Genomic DNA, 18,539 nt, shown 5'->3' on the forward strand with positions numbered 1-18,539 from the left:
AGTATTGGAAGAGGAATCTTCAGAACTCTCAAACACATTCAAATATTTCAACGATCAAAGCATGTTCAGAAACCAATAAACACATAACTCAAAAGTATATATTGGGATAAAAGAAAGTGGTGGTTCCGAACAGCAAAAGGTGTCTCTTTTCCATGGGAATAGAATTGGCTTCGAACTACGAGTATAACCAATTACTCAGTAGCACCGTAGTACATACATAACTCTTAAACAAGAAATGTGTAGATTTGTCGCTAGGGTTTCCCGCATCCCACTCGCAGGTGCGGCGATTCGGGCATCTCGCTCGTCGTCTGCTCCGCTCCGCCCCTCCCCCCCCCCACTCACCTACTCGTTCGCAACCGCGGTGAGGATGGGATCCCGCCGCGTGGAGAAGCCACCCATGTCGCCTCCGATCCCGGCGGCCGAGCGTCAGCGTGAGCAAGATCTAAGGGCGAAGGCGCTCTCCAAGGTGTCGGCGCCTCCGGCGGAGGAGGCGGGCTGGGGGCCGCCGCCTCCTTGGTGGCTCGCGGAGCAAGAGTGGAAGAAGATGGAGGAGCGCGAGCGCAAAAAGAAGAAGAAGGAGGAATATCGGCGCCGTGGGCTGGAGCAGAAGAAAGAGCTCAAGAGGAAGGAATCCCTCCTTAATCCGAGCGGCGAGCGGGCTGGGGATCTACTCGCCAAGAAGCAGAAGAAGAAGGGGGTCGGCTCGGCGCTGCCGTCGCTGGCGGCCGGGCTGTCGGCGTCGAAGGGTTCGGCCGATGCCCCGATCCCAGTGGAGGAGTCCGACGGGCCAGAGTGCTTCAAATGTGGTCGGGTGGGCCACTACCAGAACATGTGCCACTTCAAGCCCTTGTGCATCGTCTGCCACGAGGAGGGGCACGCGTCGGCGCACTGCCCCACACGCGGGAAGCCTTTGTTGCTGCAGATCATGGGCAACGCCATCCCTGGCGAGGGCTTCTTCTGCCTTCCCTATGTGAAGACGGAGGGCGAGGAGGTCCGTGCCCCGGTGGTGGCGGACGCGGCGTTCATCTCGGCGGCGCCCGGCAAGTTGTCGATTCCCATCTTGGAGGCGGAGGTCCCTCACCTCTTCGAGGGGGAATGGGACTGGCAGGTGACGGCCGTCGGGGACGACATGTTCTCCGTTGTCTTCCCCAACAAGGCCATGCTGCGAATGGCAACGCGAAGCGGCAAACTGTACCTTTCCCTCAGCGACATCATGGCGGAGATCAAGGAGGTGCTTCAGGAGGAGCCCAAGGCCGAAATCATGCCGGATGTGTGGGTCAAGCTCTGGGGTGTGCCGCCCAAGCACCGCCGCGTGGATCGTCTCATGGCAGGGACAGTGATGATCGGGCGCCCGATGGAGGTGGACAAGGCGTCGTTGGCGGGGCTGGGCCCCGTGCGGATGCGATTTGCGTGTTGCTCCCCGGCTAAGCTCAAGGGGTACGTCCAAGTGTGGTTCAACAGTGAGGGCTTCACCATTCGGCTGGAGGCCGAGGCGGGTGGCATGCAGGGTGGTGCCCCCCTCCCCCTCCCCCTGCAAGCATGGACAAGGGTCCGGATGACATGGACAAGGACAAGGACAAGGACACGAGCATGGGTGATGACTCCATCGACACCGCGACTTGGGACAAGCTGGACCTCAAACACAAGACTTCCGAGGCCGTGGCCCTGGCTACGGGGGCCGGAAAGGATCTGGAGGAGCGTCAAGTGGTCGTAGGCAGCAACGAGACGGGCTTCAATCAATATGGCTCCAACATGTCCCTCGACCTCGACAAGGGCATATCGGCTTCGTGCGATTCGGAGGGCCGCTCCATGCTCGTCTCCCCGGTGGCTGCGGATGTGGGTGGGCTGCGCGCTTTCGCGTCGCGTTCCCCCATGTCTGCGCGCGGTCTTGGCAGCGGCGGGGTGCGGCTCCACAAGAAGATGGCGGGCCGCAAGACTCCCCCGGTGGCACCGGCGAGCCCACCCTCGGTCCGTGCGGGTACGCCTGTCTCGCACCGACCGGTGGTGATGGCGTTGGCTTCTCCTGGGGGTCCGGTTGGCGGGCCCTCGCCGGCGGCACCCCCTCCTCCCTCCGACGCGCTTCGGGCGGAGGTGACCAAGGCGGTGCCCATATCCACAGCCAAGCGCTCCAAGGCGGTGGTGGCGGCCCCGGTGGCACAGGAGCGGGTAAGTTCTCGTTCGAAGGGCGCCAAGGGCAATCTCCCTGCTCTTCAGCGCGCTCAACTCTTGGTGGACCAGAGAACATGGAGACCGAAGGTAACCCCTACCCCGTTTTACGATTTTTGATGATTATTCGGATGAGCGCCTAGGGGGTATTTTAGCGAATAGTGGGGTTGATTTGTCTGATGAGGGTGAGGCTCGAGAGCTCTTATCTCTCATCCGCTCTAAGGAAATCGCGCAGGCCGCGCTCGCCCAGGCAGCGGCGGCCCATGTTGCACCAGTAGCAGAAGAAGTAGGGGCTTCTCTGTTGCCTGTTGCGCGGCCCGATCGGGTGGACACAGCAGCAGGGGCTGCGTCGTCCCCCTTAGCCCGTGGTCCTGTCAAGACACGACGAGTGGCCAAAGCGGTTACCGCTCGCGGTATCCGCCTCCGCAATCGCATAATTTAATGCGTTTCATCTTCTGGAACATCCGAGGCTTCGACCACGTTGGGAGGCGGACCCAGCTAAAAGAATTCATTCGCGTTGAGGATATCGACGTAGTTGGCTTGCAGGAAACCATCAAGGCTTAATTCTCTCATCGGGACCTGCTAGCCATCGATCCGCTCGAACGCTTTGCGTGGCACTGGGTGCCTGCGGTGGGCCACTCGGGGGGTCTGCTTCTTGGCATCAGCCATGTTTGCTGTGAGGTGGTGGCGTGGGATGCCGGTCGTTTCTTCGTGTCGGCACACGTTCGCCATCGCGCGACCCTCCACGAGTGGGAGGTTATCGTGGTTTATGGCCCGGCCGACCACTCGCACTCGCAGGAGTTCTTGGGGGAACTACAGGAGAAGGTCGCGGCCTTGGGTGTGCGTAACTTGCCACTGATAGTCGGTGGGGATTTCAACTTAATCCGTTCGGGAGCGGATAAGAACAACGGGATTATTAACTGGACAAGGGTGTCCATGTTTAATAATGCGATAGCATCAATGGCCCTTAGGGAAGTGGCCCGCGTGGGCGCTCGTTACACTTGGACAAACAAGCAGCTTACGCCGGTTCGGTCAGTGCTTGACCGAATTTTTATGTCTGCGGAGTGGGAAATGCTATTTCCCATGTGCTCCCTACATGCTGAAACGAGGATCGGGTCGGACCACATCCCTTTAATCCTCTCCTCGGGGTAGGATAGGTTAAAACGAAGTCCTCGTTTTTTCTTTGAAACTGCGTGGTTTGAGCACCCGGAATTTGAGCAAATCTTCCTCTCCAAGTGGGAGACTTGTGTTACCCGGATCGGGCACACGCGTGGGCCCATGGACTTCTGGATTGCCGCAGGGGCGGGGATGCGTGCGGCTCTCAAAGGCTGGGGGGCCAACCAGGGCCGGGAGGATAAGTTGCTCTGAGCGCGTTTGATCGCGGACCTCGCCCGTATGGATGCGGCTGTGGACTCACAGGTCTTCTTGGAGCAAGACTGGGCTCAGCGCTATGATATAGAAGCCCAAGTTGAGTCCTTCCTTCGAGCTGAGGAGGAGTACTGGCGTAGGCGCGGTGGAATCAAGTGGACGCTCAAGGGTGACGCGAACACAAAATATTTTCATGCCTATGCTAACGGCCGGCGCCGTAAATGCGCTATCCTGAGACTGCAATCTGAGAAGGGGCTCCTTTTGCGTCAACAGGATATCTTTCGTCACATTTATGACTTCTACATCCAGTTGATGGGCTCCAGGGAGGAGTCCCGGTCTCGGCTGAGGTCGGATGTTTGGGATCCCGCGCTGCGGGTCACGGACGAGGAGAATGAAGGCTTGGGACTAGCTTTCCTTCCCCAGGAGATCGACCAGGCGACCCTTGGGATGAAAACTGACACCGCCCCGGGTCCGGATGGGTGGCCGGTGGCGATGTTCAAAAGGTTTTGGCAAGTGCTCAAAGGTCCTATTTTCGAAGTATGTAACAGGTTCATGCGTGGCACAGTAGATATCTCTCGCCTGAACTTTGGGGTTCTTTCTCTTATCCCCAAAGTACAGGGCGCGAACAACATTAGACTTTCTCGCCCAATAGCGCTTAGCAATGTCCCATTTAAAATTTGTTCTAAGGCTTGTTCTACGCTCCGGTAGCTCATCGTATTATTAGTAGGAACCAATCGGCTTTTATTTGTGGTCGCAACATTTTGGAGGGGCCGTTGGCCCTCCAAGAGATCATTCACTCGCTCAAACACACTCACCAGCCAGCAATTCTTTTGAAATTAGATTTTGAGAAGGCGTACGATCGAGTGAACTGGGAGTTTCTCCGACAAATCCTTCTGGATCGAGGATTTTCGTTGGTTTGGGTTCACCGTATGATGCAATTGGTATCGGGAGGCCAAACGGCGATTGCTTTGAATGGAGAAATAGGGAACTTCTTCTGCAACAAGTGTGGGCTACGTCAAGGGGACCCAGCCTCACCGTTGCTCTTCAACTTTGTGACGGACGCCTTGGGCGCCATGCTAGACAAAGCCCGCTCTGCTGGCCACATCAGGGGAGTGGTCGATAATCTGATCCCAGGAGGTGTGTCACACCTGCAGTATGCGGATGGCACTCTTCTTCTTTTTGAGCCGGACGAACACAGTATCGCAATGGTTAAGGCCATCCTGCGGTGTTTTGAACTCATGTCTGGACTAAAAATTAACTTCCACAAATGTGAAGTGGTGTCCATAGGGATGGACGCGGCCGAAAGTGAGCGGGTTGCCAACTTGCTTAATTGCAAACTTGGGGAGTTCCCGTTTACCTATCTCGGCCTCCCGATCATAGAGAAGAAATGCTCGATTGCTGATTGGGAACCTCTCAACACTAAGGTGGCGGACCGGGTTTGTCCGTGGAGAGGTCGATTTATGTCTTCAGGGGCAAGACTAATCCTTACTAACTCCAGCCTCTCGTCTCTACCCATGTTTGCCATGGGTATGTTTTTGTTGGCTGATGGGGTCCACACGAAAATGGACACCCCGTGGGCACGTTTCTTTTGGGAAGGAGCAGGTTCTAAACGGAAGTACCACATGGTTAAGTGGCAAGCCGTCTGTAGACCTAAAGCCCAGGGGGGCCTCGGGATCATCAACTCTAAGCTGATGAACATTGCGCTTATGTGCAAGTGGATCTGGAAGCTGTCCTAGGGAGGGACCGGCCTCTGGATTGACCTCCTTCATGCCAAGTATTTCCCGCATGGGAATTTCTTCGAGGCAACACCTCATGGGTCCCCTTTCTGGACCTCCATCCAATCCCTCAAACCATACTTCGCCAGGGGTGCGAGGTTCACGGTTAATAACGGCCGCTCCACCCATTTTTGGCACGACGTTTGGATAGGCCAGCATCCTCTTTGGTCGGAGTTCACCCATCTTTATTCCATCGCGGTTGAGCCCAACCAACTGGTTGCTTCGGCTCTTAGTGCCACTCCCCTCCTATCTACTTCAGAAGGGAGCTTTTGGGGCCGGAGCTGGAAGATTGGGATCGCCTTCGGGCTCTGATAGCGAATGTGCGTTTGTCGGACTCCGCAGATGTGGTCTCTTGGAGACTTTCGGGCTCTGGCAAGTTCACTGTCAAGTCCCTGTATAGAGAGCTGTGCCGTGGCCATGCCCCTATGGCTGCCACGGGGCTTTGGAAGGCGCGAATCCCGCTTAAGATTAAGGTCTTCCTTTGGCAACTATGCCAAGATCGCCTCCCTACCTCTATCAATATAGCTAAGCGCAATGGCCCTGCTTCCGGTCCTTGCGCTTTGTGTGATGACGCGGAAGATGCTGACCACGTGTTCTTCTGGTGTCCTTTGGCGCGCTTTGCTTGGAGCGCGGTCCATGAGGCCGCTGGGATGGATTGGGATCCACGCTCATGCTCTGAGCTTGTGTCATATCTATCTTCGATCCAGGGCTCTCTGCGCCGGATCATGTGGACGTGTGCTTCATCCATGTTATGGGCCTTATGGCATATTCGTAACAAGTTTACTATTGAGGGAGTGTTTCCCTCTCACCCCGCTGATGTAATCTTCAAATGCATCTTATTCTTGCAGCAGTGGGCAACGCTGGGAAGGCAACAGGACTCTGATCTCCATCGTCAAGCTATCGCACGCCTTCGCTCCGTCTACTCGGCGTCTCGAGCCCCGTCACCTCCGCTTGCTGCCTCATAGGGATGGCCAGTCCTTTTGGTCTTGGTTACCTCCGAGCCTGCGTGCTCGTTAGTTTGGCTAGTTATGCCATGTAATGCACTTTATTTCGTTGCCGTTGTCTTTTGTGGCATGCCTTAGAACATGGGTGACTAGCTTTGGTTCCGTCTGTTTGGTTTGTTTGTTTGTGCACGCTGCCTATGTTGAGGGCTTTATTAATTTAAAGCCAGACGTCCTTGACGTCTATGTTCTAAAAAAACAAGAAATGTGTAGAAAAGACAAAGTCATAACTCAAAGGTACTGTGCAAAGATTCAGCGAAAGTAGTGGACATATACTGTGAGCACATAGAGAAGGAAACTGTAAGGATCAGAAGTGTTGGGTAAAATTTTCTGCTTGGAGGTGTTGGAGCTGACTGAGATGGTTTCAAAGAAACTTGGCTTGGTAGTACCAGAACAAAAAGGTTTGGTACTTCCGACGTTGTGGTTGTGGAAAGCTGGGTTGTTCTCTAGGGTTGTTCATTTCTTGAAGGACTTGGTAGTATAGAAAGAAAAAGAAAACTAAGGTATCGAGTCGCTTGAGTGGATTGTTTGAGAACTTCGGTTTAGGTTCTTTTCTTGGATTTAGATAAAAGTACCTTTAATTATCCTCCTCATGACAGTGCGAATGTCCTAAACTCAACGTGAATCTTTGATTTACCAAAAATCTAGAAACTGCATTCTAAGAATGAGGTGGACAACAACATCAAAATTATTTGTAGGTAGGGGTCACCATTAATGTTTCACTCAAAGCGATAGGACTAAAACCTGAAATAAACTGAAGAACTATTAGTCTTCCCAATTTATTTGTCATAAATCACCAAAATACAATAGGGGTATATAAGAGATGCACTTTTAGGGAGCAATTTCGAAATCTGAATAACATATGCCAGTACCCACCTCCATGTGTGGGGATGTAACTGCTGAACTCCCTCCCCCCCTCCCCCTGAGCGGTCGTCCATGTATTATCTTACTACTCGCACTAGTGCACCCTGTCTCGATGGTTAGTGTTTTTCTTCTGTTTCGCGAGATTAAGGCCGTGTTCGGTAATACTCCGCTCCTCGCCAGGGAGCGGAGCGGGCAGAGCGCCCATTTCGCTGCTCCATTAAATTACACTAGATGCCGCTCCGCTCCCGTAGCGGAGTTAGGAGCGGAGAGTTTCCGAACGGCTCCTAAGCACGCATGAATCCCTTTTACCACTTCTGGTAGCATTGTATCATCCTTTCTTCCTCCCCGTCGTGGGTTGTGGCAACCTATTTTAAGCAAGGTGCTTGCCACAACAAAGGAGTATTGTCGAGTATATACACACAAAGTCCGATATCTTACTGTTATCTTGAAAATATAACTTGCCCGGAGTACTAGAAGAAGAACCAGACAAAAAACACAGTACTTGGAAGTACCAGGATAAAAGAGAGTAATGGTTCTGAACAACAAAATGTAGCTCTTTTCCGCGAGAATAGGTAAACCAATTTCCTGGTAGTACTGAGTCGATTGAGTGGATTGTTTAGGTACTTTAGTTTAGGTTATTTTATGGGCTTTCAAACAAAGGTACCTTTATCTATCCCCCTCATGAAAGTACGAATGTGATACACTCAACATGAATCTTTGATTTACCAAAAACCAAGAAATTGCATTCTAGGGGCATCTCTAGCCGACCCCCTAAATCCGGCTAGAGAAGTCAAAAATCTCGGTTTACTCCTCTAGACCAGACCTAAACGATCGCCTTAAACCAATAGAGGAGTAAAACTTTTACTCCGCGGCCGCCGAGGAGTAAAAGTACTCGACCCCTCAGCCTCAGAGTAAAAAAACTTCCCCTCCACCGGGTGGAGGCTGCTAGCGAGGCTTACATGTCCGAGCTCCGCCGGCGCTTCTCGGAGCGCGTCGAGGACGAACGATGGATGTACGCAGAGTTCGCAGCGGGGAGGACTGAGGTCTATGCAGTGATGAAGACGGCGAGGACGATGGCAACGGACCCAATGATCGGTTGTATGACTAGAAGGGATTGGAAGGAACTCGAGGAAGAATCCGCTTAGAATTGGATTAGGTTTAATTTCTACCTAATATGTTGAATCTTTTTTAAGTTCTATGTAAAATATTAAGAATCTGCACCGTATGTCATTTATGTACTAGAATTTGCACCGAATGTCATTTAATTTGTATGGAATTTGCACCAAAACTTATTTACTCCTCAAAATTTAGGCGATCGGCCACAAACGACCAAAACTTAGAAAGTAAAATTTCTTCTCTAACATTTACTCGGCCTCTTACTCCTCTAAAAATGAGGACTTCGCCTAGAGATGGCCTAAGAATGAGGTGGACAAGAACTTGAAAATTATTTGTAGGTAGGAGTCACCATTGATGTTTCACTCAAAACGATAGAACTAAACCTGAAATGAGCTTTGTAGAAATTTTAGTCCACCCAATTTGTTTGTCATAAATCACCAAAATACAACATGTTTGGTTGGAGGGAGTTTGGGGTAGGGTATGGGAGTTTTGGGTGTAGAGACTTATAATCCCTTACCTGGGGGAGGCCTAGTAATTCAGACGGGGAAAGGGAATTAGCATTTAACTCCCATTCCCTTTCCCTTGGATTGCCAAACAAGCTATAGGGGTACATAAGAGATGCACTTTCTGGGAGTGATTTCGAAATTTGAACATATGCCAGTAGTATTTATAGATGACTCGCAGATGGAACTCTATAGGGTTTGACAAAACAAAATTTTACATTCAACATAATTGTTTCATTCCCATCATAACAAAAGGCTATTTTGTCGCTATTTATCGTAACATAGCACCCTCAGTATGGTTTGATTTGCCTCCGGAGTATATTATTAAGTTCTTAACAAACGATGCAAATGTGGTTTTTTCTTAATAAAGCTAGCCATGAAGGTATTTCCGCAAAAATAAAATAAAATCGGTTTGTCGTACAAAACAGCGATATATGGGCCCGCCGAAGTAGCATACTAGCAGTCGACTGTTTTCATTCCAGACGATTCTTCTATGTTTCCTTCCCTTGACGGCTTCCGTTTGTTTTGTTCAGTTTTTGGTTTTCTTTTCTTTTGGTTTCCTTTTTTTCCTTTTGTTTTTCCTTGTTTTTTTTCTCCTTCTTCTTTTTCCTTCCGGCCTCTTCCGGTTTTCTTTGTTTTTCTTCCTTTTCTTTTTAGTTGCTTTTTGTCATTTTTACCTATTCAAAAATCTATGATCGTATTTTTTTAAATCAAAGAATATTTATTAAATACATGGATATTTTTCACATATCAAAATAGAAGTAAACATACGATTGTGTCAATGAGGATCTTTCAAAAAATTGAGAACATCTTTTAAATCAGGGAGATTTTAAAAAGTGTTATTTTTTAAAAACAAATGCGAATATTTCTTGAATTTTATATTTATGAAGAATTTTAAACTTTTGTTAAGTTTTTCAATCTCACAAATAATTGTTGTTGAAATTTCTAAATATATTGCGAAAATGCATGAACACGCCTCATAGTATTGAACGAAAAAACCAGATTTTGTTTTCAAGAAATGTGAATATTTTCTAAAATTTAGTGAGCATTCTATATTTTTCTGAAATTTTCCCTAACTTTTGTGAAGATTTTTAATTTCACAAAAACATTTAAAAAATATCTAAACGTATTTGAGAAAATGCACGAACACACCTTATAAGTATTGAACAAAAAGCCATAAAAATTACTTAAAAATGATATTATATTTTAAAATTTAGTGACCCTTTTATATTTTTCTTACTTTTTTCTAAATTTAGTGAAGATATTTAATTTCATGATTTCTTTTAAATTTCTAAACATAATGAGAAAATGCACGAACACACCTTATAAGTTTTGAACAAAAAAAACAAAATTTTCATTCAGTACGCAGCTCTCTAGCGTGGAATTTCCTATATGCGCTCTCTACGTCGAACGCACAGCACAACGAGTGATCTAAAATAGGAGGGCCCATCATCTTGTAGGTAGCTAAACGTACAACAGCCGAAATCACTAGTTGAGGAGCGCTTCCCGCAACGATTAGTCGGGAAGCGCTCCCCACGCGCGAAGTGTCACGCGCGGAGCGCTCGTGAGACTTTTCCGAGGCGCTCCGCTCGCGACACTTGTCGCGTGCACGGTCTCTCCCGTGATTTCCGGTTTCCGGTTTCCCTTTCTGGTTTTTCCTTTTTTCATTTTAGTCCTTGTATGTTTAATATTTTGTAATACACTTTTGATCTGTTTTGAGATCTGTTTCTCTCTGATGTGGCCGAACCGTCGCCGCGGACTGTCCTTTCTTTGCCGTCGTCACCGCCCGTCGCGGCCGCCGCTCTTGTCGCGTGGTTACAGCGGCCCCCGTCGCGGGCGCCGTGCTTGTTGCCTGCTCTTATGGCGGTCCTTCTTTAGCGTCGACCGCGCTTCGCCGTTCGCGATATCGTCGTTCCCTACCGGTTGCATTCGTGGGTTCCCTGTTTCCCTTTTCGTTTCTCTTTTTGTTCCCATTATGTTTCCGGGATATGGAGATTTATGGTGTAGTTACGGGTGGGGACTACCAACACTATCAGATGTCAAGTTTCAACTGGGTTTTGTGGAATTAGTTCTTGATAATCATTGTGTTCGTTGCAATTATGGCTTGTCCTTTTTGCCGTATGCCTGGTGGCCCGTGTTCTTCTGTTGATTCTTCTGTAGATGGGTTCAGTGTGGTTCTGGATCGGCGTTGTTCGAGGCGTGTTGTAAGAATATCATTTTATAATTGTTTAATTTTTGGCACACATGCTTATTTCTTTTGCTGTTGTCCATGCTGTTTTGATTTTGATTTTGATTATGATCCTTGTTTTGATTTATTGTGCAGTATGTTCCGTGCAGTGTTAGAGCTCATCTTGCTCGTTACATCGAGGAGTGTAGGGCTTTAGCCATAAGGAGGGGTGACGAAGATACTGATCTTGCTCTTTAGTGCAATAAGGGTTATTTGTATGGTGTTCTGTTTAGTCATGGTCGGGTGAGGAGCAAATTTCATGGTCCTTCCTGGGAACAATTGGTTAGTGATTATGGTATTCGTCCTTGTGATATAATGACCGTTAGGCTTGAGCATTATGGAACGTGGATTGGTATTGATTTTTATCCTGTTGGTCGTGGAGATGCGTTGTCTCCTTTACCGTCTGTTGGTAAGGTTTATTTTTAAGGAAGTTTTTAGCTTGTTTTATTGTACAGGATGATTTTTCTGTTCCCTTGAGCCCGTGTAATTATATTTTCTAGCTCTTGATGGTTTGAGCGACTCCGAGAAGGGACTTGTTGGGAGTTATTATTACACCCATGGTGTTTTTCTTAATTATCAGCAGATGTATTTCATGAGGTGTAAACTCTTTGATGATGAGTACATACCTTGTTGTCCTTTTGTTCACAGGATTGATTCCATAAATGTTAATGGTCATCGTATGGTCAGATTGTTTTTCCATTGTTTTTCTTTGCTTCTTTTATTTATTTATTTTTATTATCTCTTCTATTTATAGTTTTGAATTTTTTTTCCTATTTCTGATAGCTTGATGTTTTTGTCAGGTTATTCCTGGTATTGTTGTGAGGAGTTTGAAGGAGTTTGTGACATTTCCTAGGACTGGAGTTTTAACTCTTGAAGTTACTTTGGAATCTGGTGATGAAGATATATATGTGAGCACTCCTTGCTCCTAACCGGCTCGGGTAATAGAATGGTGTTCAAACAGGAAGGTTTCAGTGATTTTCTCCAGGCATCGTCTATTGAAGTAAGCAGCTTGGTGCTGATAACTTTCAAAGAGCGTGATGGGAGGATTGTTGTTATCTTCAATCTTCTGTCGCAGTGATGTTAGTTATAGCCTTTGAACATAATCAATTTTGTTTAAAAGTCTATGCTACAGTTAATTTTATTTAGATATATGAAACGATATGAACCTAACTGTTCATTAATGTTGTTCGTTTGTAGAAGAGGCATGGCTGTGCATCTCTTTTAAAGATGGTTTTTGGGATGGATGTTATTTAATTGGAGGCATAGTTATAAATACAGTAGAGGCACGTCTATGCAGCAGCAAAGAGGCACGGACGATCACGCGCGTGAAATAGCTTGTAGAGTCACGGCGCGTGTTATGCGAGGCACGGGTGTGTGGGCATGAGAGACACGTGAGTGAAGCCTCTATAGGGGGGAGGCACAGGTATAGGTTGGTGGCATCCGACATCATAGGGCTGTACTGAGAGGAACGTGTGTGCAACACCAAAGTTGCACGGGCGATCACGCGTGCAGAGCACGTAGAGTTACTGTGAGTTTCATGTGAGAGGCACGTTTGTGCGGAGCACGTAGAGTTACAGTTGGTTTTATGTGAGGCACGTGCATTGAGAAAATGGAGGCACGGAATTGAAGTCAGTACAGGCACGGTTGTGTGGAGGCACGGGTATACTGAAAGGAACGTGTGTGCAGCACCAAAGTTGCACGGGGATCACGCGTGCGGAGCACGTAGAGTTACTATGGGTTTCATGTGAGGCACGTGGATTGAGCAAGCGGAGGCACGAAAGTGAAGTCAGTACAGGCACGGTTGTGTGGAGGCACGGATATACTAAGAGGAATGTGTGTGCAGCACCAAAGTTGCACGGGCGATCACGCGTGCAGAGCATGTAGAGTTACTGTGGGTTTCATGTGAGGCACATAGAGTTACTTTGGTTTTCATGTGAGGCACGTGTGTGCGGAGCTCGTCGAGTTACTGCGGGTTTCATGTGAGGCACGTGGATTGAGCAAACGGAGGCACGGAAGTGAAGTCAGTACAGGCACGGTTGTGTGGAGGCATGGGTATACTGAGAGGAACGTGTGTGCAGTACCAAAGTTGCACGGGCGATCACGCGTGCGGAGCACGTAGAGTTACTGTGGGTTTCATGTGAGGCACGTGTGTGCGGAGCACGTAGAGTTACTGTTGGTTTCATGTGAGGCACATGGATTGAGCAAACGGAGGCACGGAAGTGAAGTCAATACAGGCACGATTGTGTGGAGGCACGGGTATACTGAGAGGAGCGTGTGTGCAACACCAAAGTTGCACGGGCAATCACGCGTGCGGAGCACGTAGATTTACTGTGGGTTTCATTTGAGGCATGTTGATTGAGCAAACGGAGGCACGGAAGTGAAGTCAGTACAAGCACGGTTGTGTGGAGGCACGCTTATGAACCCTCTTACTGCTGTCAAGTTTCTATAGGCATGGAAGTATGGCAGCAGAGGCATCGGTCCGAATACTTGGTTAGAGAGGCTCGGTTGTGGATGCACAGGTGTGAAGTCTCTAAGCTCACGGGCGTGTGGCACCATAGGCATGGGTTCGAATAGACACTTAGAGAGCCACGGTTGTACATAGGTCAGTTGCACACGGTAGTGTAGTTTTGTGGCATCGTGCATAACTGGTGTACAGAGAGGAACCTCTGTGCAATAGCAAGGATGTTCAGAATGGACATAGCGGTGTTTGATGTGAAATGGTTGTGTTGTGTGATTTTAATTTTTTTCAATGTGGTTAAAGTAACAAAGTTCTTGTCCCTTGCGTCTGTGTACCGAACGTTCTTCTGCAATATTTATGAATTGTTCACGCCAATGTTGAATAAGCATTCTACTGAAAGTTTACAACGATACAATCACATATTCTTGTAAATGCATGATGCATATTGTAAAGGTTAAGTATGAAAACTATAATACAATATCGCGCGACATATCTCTCCTTCTATAATCATGGATATGATATATACTTGCTCAATACTGGGAGATAACTTACTAATTGCATTTAGGCATGCAAAACGTACTATGCATTTGTACATGAGCACACCACTCTGTTCAAAGTTCAAACGTAAAATAGTAATACACTACACACAACATCTTTGAGCAACAACAATCATATTTACAACATAGGTTCATTCAATCTAAATTATCATAATAGTAGTTACTACTAGTTTAATGTAGAAATCCATTTTCTCACAATTTACCAACCACTGTTTCCCTTCCGGCGCTTTCAGCTGCTGGAAGATCCCTCGTCTTTGTTCTTACATGGGCGGAGTCTTTCTTTCATTGGTTGTTGGTGAAGGTGACGTAGCCCGTGCTTGATGATTAGGATTCTACGGTACAACCCGTAGCTAACATACCCGTCTTTTGCTGCGTACTCAAGGTGTATCGGGGAAAGCGGCTTCCACTCCCAGAACTAGTGCTTCTCCATTGGGAATGATTTCTTCATGTTCTTGTATGTGGCGTCGATGATGGCTGCTGCAAGGTCACCCATGGAGTCCCTTTCTCCACCACCCTTGATGCAGAATAGCTTCTGGATGTCGACGCGGTGCTCGTCTGGAATTTTGATCCATGCATGGGCAAGCATGGTCTTGTCGCTCCTGGTGTCGGCGCTAGTGAAAGTTACCGCTTTCCGTTGCAGGAAGTCAAGTAATGCCTGGGAGCGCTCAGACCTGCAGTAGTGGTATACGAGGACATGCTCGCGCATGGCAAGTTGGACGATAGCGATCCCTTGTCGTATGTAACTGCTCTTACTTGTGTACTCGAGGTCGGTGCCGACGAACTTGTTCTTCTCCTCCTTTAGCCACCGCTCGTACTTTTTGATGATCCACTCCATGGTCCTTGGATCGTTGGTGTACACCACCTCCAGCATGGTTGTACCGTGGGTAGTGATGTGTTTGGTGAGTGTTCTTAGTTTCCCATCGTCCATGGCTGGAGATGTGCGGTGGTGAACTGCGGCCGACGAGAAACTTCCGAGGAAGACGATGCAAATGGACTTGGAAAAGTGAAAGGGATCTTTACACTACTAGGAAAAGGCCTACCAATGGCGCACTGGTTTTGCCTACTAATGGCACATTACCAGTGCGCCATTAGTAGCATGCCACTAGTATTTTTTACTAATGGTGCACCACTGGTGCGCCATTAGTATCTGGTATACTAATGGCGCACCAGGCAGTGCGCCATTAGTTTTTCCCAGAGTGCGCTACTAGTGTCTTCTATACTAATGGCGCACCACATGGTAGTGCGCCATTAGTAACAATTTTTTTTATTTTTTTTTCTTAATCTCAGGTCACTATTCCATCATAGTAACATTTTTTTCCAACACACAAGTTCCATCATATATACATACATACCCAACACACAAGTTCCATCATATATACATACATAGCCAACACATAGTTCCATCGTTACATATTACAAAAGTTTCACATTGTTCATCCAACACCGTTATCCATCAATTCACAAAAGTTTCACATTGATACAAAATAAAAACACAAATGGAAAAGAAGCACTCCATCCATGCAAGCTTCCGTGAATTAAATCAAATCTGCAAAATGATAAACAAGAAGTTAGAAGAAGAAAAAGAAGAAGACTAGAAGAATACTAGAAGAAGAAGAACACTAGAAGAAGAATAAGAAGAATTTTGGAAAAGAAGAAGAATAAGAAGAAGACTATAAGCTTATTATGTAAACTTGATCATTTTGTGCTAACATAAGTTATTTTGGAGCTAACCTATAGGAAACTAAGCATATAAGCTCTAAGTTAGTATATTAGAGCCAACTTAGGTAAAATGAAGCTAACCTATGTCATTTTGGAAAAGAAGAAGAATAAGAAAAAGACTATAAGCTTATTATGTAAACTTGATCATTTTGTGCTAACATAAGTTATTCTGGAGCTAACCTATAGGAAACTAAGCATATAAGCTCTAAGTTAGCATATTAGAGCCAACTTAGGTAAAAATGAAGCTAACCTATAGGAAACTAAGCATATTAGAGATAACATAGGTAACTAAGTATATATATATATATATATATCATTTTGGATAACTAACCTATAGGAGATCTGACATACCTGATGCATTGTTCAGTTCTCATGCATTGTTCTTCTCCTTCTCCTTCTCCTTCTCCTTCCTCTCCCTGATGCGCCTAGAGCGGCGAGGCGGTGGAGGCAGTGGAGGCAGTGGGATGTAGTCTTCTACCACAATTGGCGTGGTCATGTCGCCCAGCTGTGGGATCGCCGGCGCCACCACCGTGCGTGGTCATTGTCAGGCACCACCACCATCGCGAGGCCACCTTCAGGCACGACCATCGCTAGGTCATCCTCAGCCACCTCCATCTCCATCCCATGGTCAGCCACCACCATCTCTTGCCCTTGGTCAGCCACCACCAGCACTAGGTCATCCTCAGCCTGATGCCCATCGTCATCCTGCAGCTCCTCATCCTCACTCTGCTCCTCTTCTCCCGCACTCCAGTCCGGATCATCCTTCTTGTTGTCTATGCTGCTGCCAGAATCGTTGCTGCTTTCGCTACAGCTAGAATCGCTGCTGCTTTCGCTATAGCCATAGTCGCTGCTGCTTTGGCTGTAGCAAGTGTCGCTGCTGCTGCTCCCATTACCTGTCCAAAATGCAACAATGACCGTTAACAATCGATGTGAGACAAAGCCAAATGTAGAGGAATAAGAAGAGGCAGAACGTACCGGCATCATCATCGGCAGCGTAGCGCATGCGACACATAGTCGTGTTGAACACCTTCATGATGAGCATGATGGTGTCGCCGTCGTACCTGAAGAGAAGGAAGTACCCCAGCCGCAGGTCGTAGGCACGGTAGAACTTCTCCCACCCACGAGACAAGTACATGTGACCCTTCTTGATCACCAACTCCACATCCCACTGCCTGCGAAACCCGCTGCCGGCCTGTCGCAGCTTGACATTATTTGGCGGATCTTCACCCATCAGCATGTTCATAAAACTGTCAGGCAGCCTCTGCAGTTTGGGACAATGAATGATGTAGAAAACAACAGATATCATAATGAGATGGGTGAAGGGGAGATCTCTCGTTTTATATACCTGCGTCATGGATGATACTGAAGTCTCAAGTATGATAGTGAAGAACTCGGAAGCATCCAACTCGTACTGCGGTGTCGCAGAGCGGCGGTGGCTGCTTCCCGCCATCTCTGATAAGCAGCAGAAGAGACCAATTAGTACCCTTACAACAGATCATAAAACATGCATGATAACAGGCATTAGTCGCAAGTACCCCATATGTCCTATTTTTAGCAAAGTCATGCTAAAATTCACGGAAAATTTCAGCATTACCTTTGCTGAAAATAGGACATATGGAGTACCCGAATTTGCCGGAACAGAAGTTAATCGACATTCCGGCAAACTCAAGGGCCTCTCGGGGTACCTGCAAATTCATCACGACACAATGGTCGAAGACAAGACCCAGCAAACTAGCACCACAATGTGCCTCTACTTTCATATGGATGAAAAGGCCACATACCATATGGTCCTCTGCTTTCATATGGACACAGAAAGAATAGAAAGTTTGCTGCCTATTTAAACACAGAAACAAAACACTACTTGAAACTTCTGCTACATTGAAACTTTCTATGGATCATGCCAGGAAATTATAGTCTATGCATTCTTTTAATCTCTGGATCATGGTCCAACAAAATTTCCATCTCCCATGGCAAATATAGCCTATGCATCATGGAATTTATACTACTGCAACCACTGCAACCACTACTACAACCACTGCAACCACCATCTCCCATGGCAAATATAGCCTATGCATCTCCCATGGCAAAATTATAGTCTATGCATTTTGAATTTTTGCCATGCTTTTCTTAAGAATCAAATATGTTCGTAAACCTTGCCATTGTAAAAAAAATATGGTGCACAAGGCATGGAAGTTCCACTTAGTTAAACACAATGCATATGCAAGAAACCAAATCTAATTGATCTCACATGACTCTGCTACATTGCAATTAATCCTGAGGATGGTTTGAAAATTGCACCGTACCTCAACTGAGCCCGCATGAAAATTTCTGTCAGCCTAACCTCAACTGAACCCATTTAAAAAATTAACAACCAAACTTGAACCAAACCCACCAGATATTTTGACCGAACTGAACTAAACCGAGTGCCCATCTATGGGTTAAACCCATTTACTGGGTGGGTTGAAAACTGTTTGCTCTAATGGGTCAAAACATAAGGCAGCTCGCAAGGTCACATTCAGGAGGTTCAGCAAGATGGGCACCCGCAAGGTCCTGTTGGTACCAGCGGCACATGCTCCTCCACGGGCAGCCGTGGAGCAAACATGCCTAAACTGTTGTCACAAACCGGGTATGACCCATGGGTTTAACTGCTTGGAACCAAAACATTTTGAGCCCATACTTGATTATACCCAACCATTTGGTAGACAAAACCAAACTAAGCTAAACCATTGTCAGAGTCCGCCCGTTAACACCTGAACTACACATACCAACATAGAGGAACCGACCC

This window comes from Triticum dicoccoides, chromosome 4B (genome assembly GCF_002162155.2).
Source record: "Triticum dicoccoides isolate Atlit2015 ecotype Zavitan chromosome 4B, WEW_v2.0, whole genome shotgun sequence".
NCBI classification, from domain to species: domain Eukaryota; kingdom Viridiplantae; phylum Streptophyta; class Magnoliopsida; order Poales; family Poaceae; genus Triticum; species Triticum dicoccoides.